Below are 15,733 nucleotides of genomic sequence, written 5' to 3' on the forward strand. Positions count from 1 at the left end.
TGCATTGTTTTGGAGAAAATTAATTTTCAGATAATCATATCCGCATTTTCACCACAAAAGTCAGCTGGCAACAACAGCTACCAGGTACGTTCTACGGAATTCCAGCTGATTTGTTCTTTGAGAGGCCCCAGATGATGCCGCAGACGACGTACGGCTAGTGTTTCCGCGTCTGCTTCTGTCCTGATTCCGGAGCTTCAAAGTGTTTTGCTGTACGCGGTATTTGTTGTCAAGGATGCCGGATGTCTGCAGTGTGCCTTACTGCAAGAATACTTCAATGGCCGCTTTAAGCAGGCTCCCGAGCGCCATAACCCGGGTTTTCAGGGGAACGTACCGTTGGTGTCTCTACTTAAAGGTCAGATATGCCGATTTGGAAGTGCCACAGAACTGAGCGATACTCGCGCTGTGTGTTCATTACCGAACACTGAATATGTGTGCGAAATATCTTGCTCCAACTGTTCGTAGTTTTTTAGAAAACAGTTTTTTTAGTTCCCACGCCCGGTCGTCAGACCGTCGGTAAACCCTGCGCACGGGCGCACCGACGTCACTGCTCTCGGTTTATCTGTCTTTGGCTTGGCATGGACTCTTGGCTTGGCTGCTTGGCTTCTTTCGTTTCCTCCTCTATGGATCGTACATAAGCGAACAGCTGTTATGTTGTTGCTAAGCCGGAAACAAAGCATGTGAATGTTTTTTTTTTGGCACAGCGTCGTTGGGAAAGTGCACTTCCTTGTTCTGACCTTGCCTTTTATGGGCTGGAGCGATATGAATCGTAAATATGCCACGGCGAAGTTGTCGAAGATGCGAGAGTGCTACGCTGTTAGAACAATTCATCGGTGCATTCAAGTGTTACCTATTATAAGCTGCCAAAAGACCAAGCAGTGCGAAGCTCTTGGCTGACAGTGGTGCCTGCTAATTTCCACTGCAAGGATTTCGTCCACGAATGTTATAATAGGTTACGCGCGACTCCAGAGGCAATTTGGAATCTCGGCACGAAATCGTCTGATGAAAATCTGAGGTGCCCGACGCATAACATTTTGAACGTGCCACGGAGGATCAAGGCAAAAAACGAGAGCAAAAAATGGTAAGTCGAGGTTCAGATATAAAAAATAGCAAGCGTAATGAATCGATTGTGCAGCTGTCCTACTGCGCTTACTCTGATATAACCACGATTAACAACACAATAGTACTATTGATAATCTAACTTCTGAATTATCACAGGTGCACGCTGAAGGCGGAAATGAAGCATGATCTGGCTTGCATCTGGTCATGAAGAAATTGCTGACACGTTAGTTGCAGTCCACCTCCACCAACAGGTATGACAATGTGATGTTATAATTTGAGTATTCATCTATGTTCAACTTTTCATGTGCACTCGCATGCAGACATTTTGACACCACTTTTAAATCTGCCCTCAAAGTTACAACCTGTGCTTCCAGGGTGGAAAACAAAGATCGCCATTCCGATTAGCTGCTATCTCCCAGTTCAAGCACTTTTGTGTCTGGACACTGGTTCCTGTGGATGGGGTGTTACAAGCTTTACTGTCTGATATAGAAGGTACGTTACATTAGTTCAGTTAATTTGTCTTTTGCACATTTTTGTTACTGTTAGTTGGATTACTGTTGGACATACAATCCTTTGACACACCGAAGCTGATGTCGCCTCTGATAACATTTTAGAATTTTCAGTGTCATGAACGTCCATTGAGGAAGGTGCCTTTACTATCTGTGAATCTTCAACTGAAGAATAGCCCAGAATTCATGTTAACATTGTCTACTCTTATTAATTCACTGTCTGTTTTCTGAGAGCTAAGAAAAATGGAAGCTATTTATTTGTCACAACTTCACACTGGATACTGGTGTGGTACTGGCTTGACATGTAAGCTAAAATACCTGGATTCTACAATAATTATGTTCAACTTGGTGCATTACCGTGGGCAATGCCACATTCACTACATTTTTAGTGGGTCCGGTGCACAAATACTGTGTGCATACTGAATACATACATACTGTTCGATAGGCAAAAATACCTGAGCAGTGCTGTGTAGTCTTTTTACCCAAAGTCCATACTCTTACTGCAAAGTCACAGTACGTAGAACAGCAATGTGCAGGTATGCTGCGATAGAGATTCACAACAGAAAGAAGACTGTTGAGAGCATCTAAATTTTAATGAGACGAGACTTTCGTGCACAAGGCTGCTCTTGTCAATGTCTGACATGAAGTTACAAAATCCCAGAATACATAAAACATGTTGTAATGTAGAGAGCGAGGGGTGGTACAGACATAAAGATAATTATATAATCATATATAATAAAATAAAAAGGGGGTACGACTGCCCCCTCAACTCAACTCGACAACTCAATAACTCTACTTATTCTCTACCTTACAACATGTCATATATTCTGGAATTTTGTAACTTGATGTTAGACATCAAGAAGTACAGCCTTCTGTGCAAAAGTATTCTTTCTGTTGTGCATAATCATTATGCAGTAAATGCGACTATCCATTTCTTGTCATTAAATGCTTTTCCTTTCTTTCTTTCTTTTTTTCTGCAGTGATGAGCATCCATAAGGACACATGCCAGAAAGGGAGTCTCTCTGGGATGACAAACCCTCATCACCTCATGAGGATACAATGGTTGACGAATGGTTCTCAAGCACATCGAAACTTCCAACAAATAATTCATGAAAAAGCCAGTCAGTGCTAGCACCAGGAATTGAACGTGGGCCATCCTGCTAGCAGTCAGAGATGTTCAGTGGTGTAGCCACGAGGGGGCTAGGGGGTCTCGAGCCCCCCCTACCTGCCACGGACCGACCCACACAAATCGTGCAAATCCGAGAACATAATATATGGGGGGGGACCAGTGTGACTATCGCGAAAGTTCTTGCAGTTCATGGCGTCTATCTAAGAAGCATTCTTGAATGGTTTTCAAAGTATGAGCTTTTCAAAATACTTCCAATCTCGTGACACCACTTCATTGGTCATGACAGCCTATACATGTAATCGTACTGTGAACGTCTAAATCAACTATTTTCGTTCCCTTTTTTAATCCTCAGTTTGAAGTGTGCACAAGTATGTGTGTGTTGTCGACACAGGATCAGCGGGGGGGGGGGGGTTTCGTATCGAGCCCCCCCCCCCCCCCCTTTGAGGTCGGGCTACGCCACTGGCGATGTTACATTTCAGGCGCTCATTGACTTTTGGTGAATTACTTGTTGACTTTGTCCCAAGGTGGAGCTCGCTACAGCTCATTTGCTATCTGTTAATGTTGTGGCGTGTGTTGCGTTTTTTTCTTTGTGTGTTCCAGACTCAGAACGGTTAATTTGGATCAGGTCAGGTACGTTTCATTTAGACATGGCAAACATAAAGTGGTGTTTCTCCACACAACTTAGCAGTGGTCTTCATGCATTACTGATACAGGCGTGAATAGAAACCTAGCCAGAGCAGCTGATACACAGAGAGAACATAGCCCGTGTGTGTTTGTCTTTTCCACCGCAGCCCTTGGGTTTCCTCCCTGATGGCTACACATGTCAGGGATAGGTTTCAGAACCGGTAGTTCCCGCCAAGTGTGAATTGCTTTTCAGGGGATCATCACGCTGGCAGATGAAACATATGGTTTAAATTATTTGCAGGACAGGAATTGCGCAGCTTCACACAAATACTACTACTACGACGTAAGAGTGGTTTAAAATCTATATTTTTTGTGTTCCTGACATTATCGCACAAGATGTAGTATCCACTATGATCCTTTATGTGGGGGGTATGTACAGTGCAATCAACAGATGCTATTTACAAATCTGTGTTTTCTACTGTGTTGAAATGGGGTAGTTTGTATCTGAGAGCCATAGTGAAACACAGGCCCTCGAGAAACATCGCAACACATTGCAGGGACTCTGGATGCTGCCTAAATTTCCAGAACACACAGCTCAAGGCAGCGGTTAAATAACAAGTGGTTAGAGAAATCAAAGATAGTTGCATCCGTAAGCAGTCCACTGTTGGATTTGCTTCTGTCAGAGATACGTTATCTCAAAGGGAACGCACGGACACACTCAGAATGATACTAGGGCTGCCTGTGAAATAGAATGAGGAGAGGGGAAGATATATAACCTTTTCCTTGTCTGTTATTCTATTGGTTAAATTGTCATTTTCTTAGCAGCGTATGTGTGTATATTCCAGAGTCTGCTAATAAATATATCAGTTTAGAGCTAGCAGTCGCATTGTAGATGTCTCATCCTGTCCTTGGTTGCTTGTGATTCACTATGGCCATGCTTGCTAATGCAAAAACAGAAAACAAAAAAAGACAATAGAAAAACACGGAAAGAGCGACCTAAAAAGCTGCCTGTTCTAGTGCTCACATGGAGGCAATGCAATGAGGTAACATGTTCCATTCATGAATTGTGCATAGTAGTACATATCACAACGGCAACCGATTAATCAGATTTTTCTTAAGTACTTTTTTTTTTTTTAGCTTTGTTTGCACAGTCTATTATTGGAGCTTTATGTGATTCCCCTCTTCAGATACTTTAAGATTGCTGATGCTGTGCAGTTTGTTAATTTTGAAACTGTACTGTGCTGAGGTACAAAAACAGAATTGTCATATCTGCATTTGAGCACATTGGAATAATTTGTAAGTACTTTACTTGTTGACATTAATATTTGCACCAGGTCACAACATTGTTGATTTATGGAAAATGTAAATAAATATATTTATTTGCTTGCCAAACAATGCACAAATGTCTTCTTTTCTAGTGAGATATTCCCTGTTCACCAGACATAAATGTGGAAAAGTTAAAGGGGCACAATGATGGTAGAGTCTAGCGTTGCTTTTTGCCACTTCACATATATGCACTGTTATTCGTGTGCACATGTAGGAATAGGAAGGTAGAGGATGCGCATAAAACATTTTGTATGCAGCCACAGATATGGTTCAGAAGATTAATTAGATGATGTCCAAGCATATATAATTGTGCTTCATGTGCAATGGGTATGCTAACGGATTGCTTCCATGAAGCCTTTTTATTTATTTTTTATAAATTCTTTCTATAAATGTTATTTTTGATTTTATATAAATTTCATATTACATATTGTATACTTATATTTTTATAAATTTTATACTAAAAACTCAAGTTACACGGCCCCTGTAAGAGTGCCCTTTGCAAATGGTTTGATAACGTGTCTCGAACTGTAAAGGTAAGAGGCAATCGAGAATGCTGCAGACAAGGTTGCAACTTACATATTGCTTATCACGTCCTACATACAAAGTGCTTTGTACAATAATTCCTGAGCACGGAATTAATCCCGAGGCTGGCCAGTGATGTCACCCACGACGACAAGTCACATAACTGCCTTTAATACTTTTACACCCCATGGGCTGAGTTGTGAATTGAAAGAGCACTCTACAGAAGGATACGGTGCACCTGATTTCTAGGATCTATGCTATGCCCTAACTCTTCAGACACCACATTTCTAAGTGGCAATATGTGCTCTGGTACTTCTTTTGCGTCTGCATAGTGTGCAACCACATGGCTACTGGAGGGTCCGTGTGCATGTTTTTGTGCGACGGTGTTCATTACAAACAATATCCAGATGTTAGACATAAAATGCAGTAGCTTGTAGCGTACCACACAACGCAGCGTGACATGGGAGTGCGTGATTCAAAGAAAGCTTCTGGAAAATACACAGAATCTCACAAAAAGTTTAAAATGTGATTTGTATTTCGTTTTACGTCTTTCGTCGTTACATACCATCGTCGACGCTGTTGCACATTGATAAATCGTACGTAAAACTTGTCCCATAGCAGTATGCGGTTTCTCAAATACATAGCAAAATTTTCCTGCAGTAATAAAACGCTGTCGGCACTTTCTTGCTGACACGGCTGTCGAAACGTCAGCCTCTACAATGGGCAAGTGCTGTAAAGGGGCTAAGGCAGACGCGACTTGATACAAATTGTACGTGCTCACAAAACACAAACGACGAATTCCAGTCACAACATCGCACAGAGGTTGGTTCGCGAATGAGTTCGCAGCTGCTGCACTGTTTACTTATCGCGGAACGGTGGAACCCGGCTGTCCGCCATCTTCAAGCACAGATACGTGAAGCCGCGAGAAGCCGTAGCTGAAATCCACTGACAAGTACGAAGGCGCGTACACGTCACAATGCCCGTTCGGGCGCATTTACGTCATAAAGATGGCTGCGCCCATGTGTGTTTCGGAATGAATTACCTATTTTTTTGACATGGTACTGTACCGAACTGAGAGAATGAAGGTGTATTTTGGGGAGAGCTGGATGTGGGCTTTCAGAATATCACAACCGTTTCGACTATTTGGGATATCGGCATAGCTGACCTTTAATGGTGTTTGTGAGTTTGTGAGCCTCTCCGGAAGCCGAGCGCCAGAGCCGCTGAGCGCGCGTCGCCTATCGAGCTTTCTTTTGTCGTCTGCTTTTAAGTAAACATAGCAGTAGACCATAGCAGTCCTCTATAATCGTATAACTATTTACCGCCGACATCCGATGATTCCGGAAACACAGAGCATGGGCGGTTGCAACGTGTTCCAACGGTTGCGCCATTTCAAAAGGCAGTACACCGGAACATGCGTCACGCTCCGGAACTGGCCTCGCTCTTCCCCAGCGTTCTCCGGCTCCCCGGCTCCGAAGGAGGGGTGCGCAGGGTGCACCCGGGAACGTGCACCGGAAGTCACTTTGGAGGTGTTAAGTGATCCCCTGAAAGAGGGGATGTTCCCGGAGCACGAACCTAACCCGCCCAATGAGGAATACGAACATTTCGTTTTACCATCGAAGACGACGACGTACGGAGAGAAAGTGGTAACCTACGATTGCGTGCTATCATACCGATTTCCCCAACTTTGCACTTTGCTGCGTGCTATCAACCGTGGGATAAAACTTAAAACAGCGTCTCGTGTATGTTCGATGCACTTCCCAGACGACGCAAACGTAGTATGACGTAGTGATATCTTCAAAGCAAGACTGAGTGTGCCACCGACAAAGAAGAAAAGAAAAAGTCGCTGAAAGTCGATGTTGTGCCGACCGTCTTTGTATGACTTCTATGGAGAAGATATATGAAGGTAAGATTACCGTACATTTGTGGCCGCTTACGTGCACGAGATAAAGATGACGTAGCGTTGAAGTAATATAGTAGCGCTGTAAACTTGTGTTATTTCTTTCTTTTGCTTTCAGAATGAAACCTATCCATATTTCAAGCACATCGATGGATATTCGCACTTGTGGCACAATGACAGGTATAAGCATTAGACTTTCTGCAGTACTTGAGTTCGGGGTTTCGTGGACACTAACTGAATTGAAACTACCGGTAGTTATGACAGGAGTACTTTGACGCGGTCACTCCCAGCTGCCGTTTTCGTTTCCCGGCGCATGAAATCATTATTTTACGCCTGTTATTTTCGTTTTCTAGTGTAGATTTAGTTGTAGCACTGGACCAAACTGTAAGCCGGTGTGGATTCCTCAGCACAATTGTGTCACATCAGCAGCGACATGAAAAAGTAAAGCAAGTGCACGGGACAACACAAACTGCAGTTCCTGACCTGCAATTTGCTTGCGATTTATGTAATATCAATTACATTATGCCAGTGCTTTCTTTCACAGCTGCTCAGACTAGCTCCATTCAGCGCCCCAAGACAGACTGGCTTGAGTCTCAATCCGTCCTGTGCACTCTCTCAAATATCAGATCAGCTCAGTGCCCTGGTAATTTATGGCACAAAGGACTCCTGTACCGGGGTGCTGCAACTGGAACCAACTGGTACTCGCAACACATCAGTACTGCACAGTGTTGAGCAGCGGCTTTCATATCTACATACATGATACCGCTGCACGATCTGAAGGATAAGCTGTACAGACTTCATAAAAGTTTGATGATACAGATATGCAAGAAAAAATTCTCAAGAGCAGAACATGTGCAGGTATGCCTAGTATAGGATATTGATCACGCATCATTCCATATTTGTTCAATTTCCCATGTCCAGCACATGTCACCCAATGGACATAACCTTTCACCTGTCTGATGTGAGTGAAGGGGGCGACACTGATCTGAAAGCTCAGAAATTTAGTAAAGTTTCTAATTCCAAGGGTACAAATATAAGACGTGTATTTCAGTAATGTCTACCATTGGGAGGGTGCACTAAAGCCAGCGGGGAGCACTGCAATATGAGTACATCACACAATTTTGCATGTCAGCCACCTGCTTTTCATCTCTGCAGTTGGACATCTCGTCCCCGTCATATCATGTCAGGTGTGGTGACAATTGTCAGTGATCACTTCACGTGGTGCTTTGTGCCACCCCCAGTTTTCTTCATGAGTATGGTAGTGTTGTTTCATGGAATCCAGTATCTGGATCACCATTTAAGTGTAATACATTCTGGTTTTCAGGGATGAGCATGCTACACCTTGATCTCGGCCTGCAGAATCCCTGCGAACAAGCCAAATGTAAGCCTGTGCATTGCTTAGCCAACATCAGACCAGGTTCTCTAAAAATTATCCCCCTGGTAGTTGAAAACTTGTGAAAGGGCCTGTTATCTTAACTGGCGACATTTTTTTTCTGTCAGTCCAGTAAAAACATAATGGGCCATTGTCCCTGTGATGGGGGCTGCCTGCCGTTCGTAGAAAACTTTCAGCAATTGGACGAGGACACAGGACAGACTGGAGAGGCACAAACTCAGGCCTCTCTCCTGTGTCCTCGTCCAATTGCTGAAGTTACCACGAATGGATATGTACCAACTACCCCGCATGGCTACCTTGACTGCCTGCCAGACACACTGACCCTCGTGAGTACTCTTGGCAGCATAAGCTGGTAATAACACCCACGATACTCTATACGTCACATACGTAGCCCTGGAACTAAACAAGAATAGAGAAAGGGGCAGATTTTGAAAAGAAATTAGTGCACATCATTTCACAGCAGCTGTTTTATTGTAAGATGTAACAAAATGATCTCACTAGTAAACTTGAGGAACACTAGTATGGGAAACACCGACATTCACAAAAAGAGCAGCATAACAGGCTCATTCTACACTGAAACTATACCATTTCTGCATGAATAGACATATTGGCATAAAAATTCATACTATGATCTCCACACGTGAAGCAATGGCTAACAATATTTGACCACGAATCATGGAGTTCATCTCGTACTAAAGTAATGTAGAAGACTAGCTGGTTATATATGGTGGAAGAAAACACAGAGACAGAGGAAGACGCTAAACCATTCTATTGTGTTCACCAAAAGTAAAGTCACGAGGGAGAGGAAATATATATATATATATATATATATATATATATATATCTGTAACTCAAACATCGCCATGCCAGTACTGGACAGCTGTTTCGGCCTTCTTGGACCTCATCAGCAGTACGCAGGCAGGCGACGTTTGAGTGGATGGCGTCAGAAGGTCACGTAACACGTAACACACACACACACATATATATATATATAAAAAATGAAGAAAAATAGCATTCGCTCTTTGGCTGCACGTTAAACATATGTTTATAAGTCCCAAACGTCGCCACACCAGCGTTGGACAGCTGTTTCGGCCTTATTGGGCCTTCATCAGCAATGCGTAGGTGGGCGACGTTTGAGCGAGTGGCGTCGGAAGGTCACGTGGAACGTGATGTCCTCCCGTCAGGGTGAGTGACTCACCTCTGAAAGCCCAGTGCGAAGCCAGTAAAGTATCAAATGAAGAAATGCTATTTTTCTTCATTTAATACTTTACTGGCTTCGCACTGGGCTTTCAGAGGTGAGTCACTCACCCTGACGGGAGGACATCACGTTCCACGTGACCTTCCGACGCCACCCGCTCAAACGTCGCCCACCTACGCATTGCGGATGAAGGCCCAATAAGGCCGAAACAGCTGTCCAATGCTGGTGTGGCGACGTTTGGGACTTTAATATATATATATATATATATATATATATATATTAATCAGCCTACTCAAAGTGAAGAGGTTTTATGGATTTGCTTGAGTAACTGGGCATTACACTCATCCATGACGAGTGCTAATGCTCTTTTCACAACAAGAGACAAGCAAGAAACTCGGCAGTGTGAGTTTCAATACTGTGGGTATCAGTTCAACAATAATTTCAATACTGACAACAACAAAGAAACAGTGTACATTATATTGCACCACGTCAATAAAGAATTTTAGAAAAAATCTTCCTGGGAACAGCATCACGAAGGATACTGCCCTGACGACTGTTTTATAGGTCGTGCATTCACAGACACAGCTCACCCGGGGGCAGACCGAGTTATCAAAGGGTCCTTCTCAAATACATTAAGGACTGGCTCCCCTTTGCCTTCCTCCACCTAGTATGTGGATTTAAAGGAAGACCAGGGCACAAATAATTAGTCTGCCGAAAGGGAAGGAACACAAGCGAGCTTATGTAACGTTGAAGTGGGAAGCATCACCTCGAGCTTGGGGTCTCTGCCATAGTAGCACAATTTGTTGCCGGAACGTTGAGGTAATATTTTACTGAAACGTTACAGAAACGTGGCTAATGTCCTCTTGAAAATCTGTTGCAGCAACATTGCCGGGAAACATTTCTGCAACATTGTGACAGCACTGGAACCATGTTTCCCCAACACAAATGCAATATTGAGGTGACATTTCCGTCATGTTTCCAGAATATTGGGGCACCGTTACAGCAATATTCTTCAACGGACACACAATATTGCGGCAACATTTGCGTAATGTTTTCGCTACATTGTGACAGTGTTATAGCCACATTTCCTTACCACAACACAGCATTTAGGCGACAGTTATGTAACGTTCGTACAACATTGTAAAGCGTTACATCTGTATTTGTTGAACACGCCCCAGGTAGCACCGAAAGGTATGGCAACATTTCATCAATGTCATACTGCGACGTTGCCCCAATGTCGCTAACTTCATTTGCAACATTCATTTGTAACACTCGAGCAACGTGTACACAAACAACATTGCAGCACCGTATGTACGCATTTTTCAATGCGTGACTTCACTTGAATAATTTGCCTTGCACACGACATGATGCAATGTACAAACAATGTTTTTGTTTTTGTGTAGACTATACACAGGTGCTGGAGCTCACACGGTGGTGTCCTACATTCAAGATCGCCAACGAAGCTCCGGATGTTGAAGTGCTCCCTGCTCGTGCATGTGGTGGCAAACTGATTCTTGCAGAAGCTGTGGAGCAAGAGAGTGAAGTAGGATCAAACGAATGACACAAAAAATAAGAGGAAATGTATTATCTAAGCATCTACAACCGATTGCATTTAACCCTCCTTGCAGGGGTTCCATAAGTGAAGAGTTCAATGCTGCTGACCCACCCGTGTGTGCCACTCTGAGACCTACCACCACATCTATTCAAAACGGATACCTGCATTTTCACTACAACAACGAAAGAAGCTACAGTAGTGACCGCCCACTTGAGTGCCGCAGTTGCAGAAATATCTTTTCTTCGATTTCCCCTTTTGGTCTCAGCAAGTAGATATTAACAGCATCTATAGTGACCTAATATGTCTCTATCCCAATAAATGGTATATTCTCAGACAACATATTACTGAATTAGGTATGCACACCCAAGGTACGTATGCATCAAGGGAAGTAACAGGCAGCAAAGCACATCTGAGAAACTGTAATATGAATGTGCAAAATTTCATTTTTCCTCAACGTCAAGGTTTGCACAAGGACGGTTTTGAGTGTTAGGAGATATATCTCTGTGAAATTAAGCTGATATTTCTGTTTTGTTGTTTACACACCGACCATTGCAGCTGCACTGTTTTAATTGGTCCTCCCCGGCTTCAACAAAATCGTTCCTGCACGTTTCACAAGGCTGAAGATTTTCAGAAATCTTTATTGTGTAGATGCTGCATACAATAAATTTACATAACAAAACATAACACTTTATATAATGGTTGAAATATTAGCAGAAAATTTGGACTGTCCTGTAGATTACCCTTAATTCAAGGGAATACGTACCACTTGGAATAAATTTGAAAGAGACGTGCCAGATCTCTACAGCTTTACATTTGTTTTCTGTCCAACTTCATTATCTTGGTTGTCAAAACATTATATTGTCTGTCATGCAACAATAGCTATTTGTGGTTCGAACCAGACTCTCTTCCCTGTGAGGAACTGAAGGCAGCTTGTCTGTCTCGACTATCAAGTTTGAATCACATTAACTTGCATGTGGCAGCACAGCACGGGAACTATCGAGGTTGTGAAATTCCAAGGGGACTGGACTCCTGCCTCATGTTCATTGCCATTCACGTCGAAATCAGACTCTGTGGGGAAGTGCTGCAACTGATTACGGCACTGCAAGTTAAGAACCCGCCTAAACCTGTGCAGTTCATCGGTTTAGTTTTATGTCTCTGTGTCACTCTTTCTCGTTGATACATGCTTCATGTTTAGGGCAGCAATGAAAGTAGTTGCATCAGTGATATTACACTTGATCCAGCCGAATATCGTAACTCTAGAAATATCTCTTGCATCCTAGGTGATGCTTTGTGATTTCAGGATGCATAAATTTGCCAACAGCTCAAATGTAATGCCAACAGAGATTCAAGAGGTTATGTTTAGCTAAATATCAAAGAACCAATAACTCCGGAAAAAGGTGCTTACGCTAAAATTCCGGATCTTCCGGATTTCCTTTTTTCTTTTCCCCCTGATTTCTCGTTTGTGTATATGTTTGTGGCCTGCCTCGACTAATTCCCGTTATTTGCGTCGTGTACGTTAGCTACCTATGACCTTCAAAACATGGGAATATGCGAACCACAGTTCGATTGGGGTACGTTCGCAGACTTAGCTAGGTGACTGCAAAACCAATTTACAGCGGGCCAGGAGTCAGTAACGCACATTGTGTGATGTCCTGTTAGATATGACTACTGTTGAACAAGAAAGCACACATACCTGTTTGCATGAATTTTTCACCATCCGTCAAATGTCGGCACACTCCATATACGACGTGACCAGTTTACAAAGGGTTAGCTTACAAATTGTTAAAACTGTGTGCTAGTCCTGTTGGTGTCGAGTTATAACTGGAAGCGCTAAGATAAATGCACAGAGACAACCACAAAAGATTATCCAAGCGGCGCACTGGCGTTTTGCCGCTGGTCGGTGTGTGTTCGTGTCGGCGTACGCGTTTAACACTGCGATTCCAGCTACGAAGTATTATAACAGCGTCAGCAAATGATGCGTCGATCTTCCATAATAATTTATACAGCACGGCACGAACGAGATTCCACAATTCTGCCCGGCAAAACATTGACACAGCGGGAACATCTATGCAAAGCGGAAGCGGTCTTCTTCCGTGTCCGCGGCGATTGGCTCCTCCGCAGAGATTCTGTGTGACGTTTTGACAGTTTTTTGGGTGAGGGACTTCCGTTTCACCGTCGTCTGCTGTAGCTGGACGTTTGTTGAAATTGCGTGCAAAGTATGACGTTGTCTGAAGTGAAATTTTCGCCGTCGTGAATATTGTCGGCCGTGTGATACACCCACACCATAGTTTCGGTTTGCATGCCGCTGCATGAGACGGTCCTTTTAACAAGACCCCATATAAGGATGATATCAGAGATGTCGTAAGCTGATTTTTTAATATGTATATGTGAAATTAAGAACACTGTGTCTGAGCCCCGAACCTCTTTTACCTCTTGCACCCTGGTAGGTCGCGTTTGACAAAATTGTTTCCAGAACTGCACTCGTCAAGGCAAAATGTCAAATTCATCTACATAATATTATGTGAAATAAATATAAAATAAAAGATGTCCTAAGCGGCCGAAACGACTTGTATCATATTGCCAGCGACATATTATCAACGGGTTATGCAATGTCATTCAACTGGGATTGTAACAAAGGCGATCACAAAGTTCGGAAACGTATAGCAGCAAAACCCTCCGTTACGTACAGAACCCTTTATTAATCATGGTGCCAAGGGGTACCTGTTTCCCCTGTTGCACCCTGAGAGATCGCGTTTGACAAAATCGTCTCCGAGACATGCCCTATATACAGGGTGCCCCAGCTAACTGCAAACATATTTTTAAAAATATATATAACACTTTTTCTAAGGTGAAGTCAATTGCAATATAGCATATGCTGAAGTGCACTCCCTAGGAGGGCATTAGCAAAGTCCAAAGGCAATGACTTAATTAACTTTCAATAATTAACTTTTTAATTATAAAAGCTATGAAGTTGTCGCAATGAGAACATCTGATCTCTTGTTACCTGATACCAGAGCCGTTACCTGTGATGTTGAAATAAATGGGAGACAGAAGACGAAAGTAAAGTAGGGGAAGTAAGAAAAAAATGGCGTTCCTTCACGAATTTTTTGCGGGCGATCTATCGAACGGATTTTTCTTCTGAAAACAGCTACGATATCAGGTGACCGAAAGGAACAGATGTTCTCATTGGGACAACTTTGTAGCTTTTATAATAAAAAGTTAGTTAATTAAAGTTAAGACATTGCCTTTGGACTTTGCTAATGCATTCCTAGGGAGTGCCCTTCAGCATATGCTATATTGCAATTGATTTCATCTTGGAAAAAGTGTTATAAATATTTAAAAAATATATATATTTGCCGTTAGCTGGGACACCCTGTATATATATACTCATGGAACGATGCGACAGCACCAGAGGACACGTGTCCTCTGGTGCTGTCGCATCGTTCCATGAGTATCTGTTTTTCTGCGTGCAGCCATAGAAGCCATCTTACTCTGTAATTTTGAATTTCAAACACGTCTAGTGTCATTTACTTGTTTCTTTAATGGCTTTCCCCCTCATTATATATATATATATATATATATATATATATATATATATATCCCTTCCCCCTCATATATACATATATATATATATATATGTTTGTAACTCAAACGTCGCCATGCCAGTACTGGACAGCTGTTTCGGCCTTGTTGGGCCTCATCAACAGTACGCAGGCAGGCAACGTTTGAGTGGATGGCGTCAGAAGGTCACGTAACACGTGATTCCTCCCGTCAGGGTGAGATAACTCACTCACTGAAAGCCCAGTGCAAAGCCAGTGAAGTATACAAGAGCGTTACGTGACCTTCTGACGCCATCCACTCCAACGTTGCCTGCCTGCGTACTGTTGATGAGGCCCAACAAGGCCGAAACAGCTGCCCAGTACTGGCATGGCGACGTTTGAGTTACAAACATATGCTATACGTGCAGCCAAAGAGCTCCGGCTATTTTTTTCCTTGTATATATATATATATATACATACATCTGTCTGTAACTCAAACATCGCCATGCCAGTACTGGACAGCTGTTTCGGCCTTCTTGGACCTCATCAGCAGTACGCAGGCAGGCGACGTTTGAGTGGATGGCGTCAGAAGGTCACGTAACACGTGATTCCTCCCGTGTACTGGCATGGCGATGTTTGAGTTACAGACATATGCTATACGTGCAGCCAAAGAGCTCCGGCTATTTTTTCATTTTATATATACATACATATATATAATCAGCACCAGAAGGCACGTGTCCTCTGGTGCTGTCGCATCGTTCCATGAGTATCCTCTTTCTCCGCGTGCAGCCGTAGAAGCCATCTTAATCTGTAATTTTGAATTTCAAACACGTCTAGTGTCATTTACTTGTCTCTCTAATGGCTTTTTCCCGCTGATTATAATTCACTGGCTTGCACTGTGGCATTGAGTGCTCAGTCACCCTCCCAGGTGTATATCGCTCGCTGAGCGAACCCTGGTTTGCCAATTCCGAACGATGCGCAG

At 43.1% G+C, this 15,733-nt stretch overlaps 1 protein-coding gene and 1 long non-coding RNA gene across 4 annotated transcripts in view; both read left to right on the forward strand.

Moving 5' to 3' along the window:
- LOC135391463 (phospholipid-transporting ATPase ABCA3-like) overlaps nucleotides 1-15,733 on the forward strand; it is a 288,004-nt gene that overhangs the window by 98,165 nt on the left and 174,106 nt on the right. The window lies entirely within an intron of this gene.
- On the forward strand, nucleotides 958-2,613 carry LOC135393055 (uncharacterized). Its single transcript, XR_010422411.1, has 4 exons — nucleotides 958-1,078; nucleotides 1,216-1,310; nucleotides 1,434-1,551; nucleotides 2,549-2,613. It is a non-coding gene; the product is annotated as an uncharacterized LOC135393055 (long non-coding RNA).

The sequence above is a fragment of the Ornithodoros turicata genome, chromosome 4, assembly GCF_037126465.1.
Source record: "Ornithodoros turicata isolate Travis chromosome 4, ASM3712646v1, whole genome shotgun sequence".
Lineage (NCBI taxonomy): Eukaryota > Metazoa > Arthropoda > Arachnida > Ixodida > Argasidae > Ornithodoros > Ornithodoros turicata.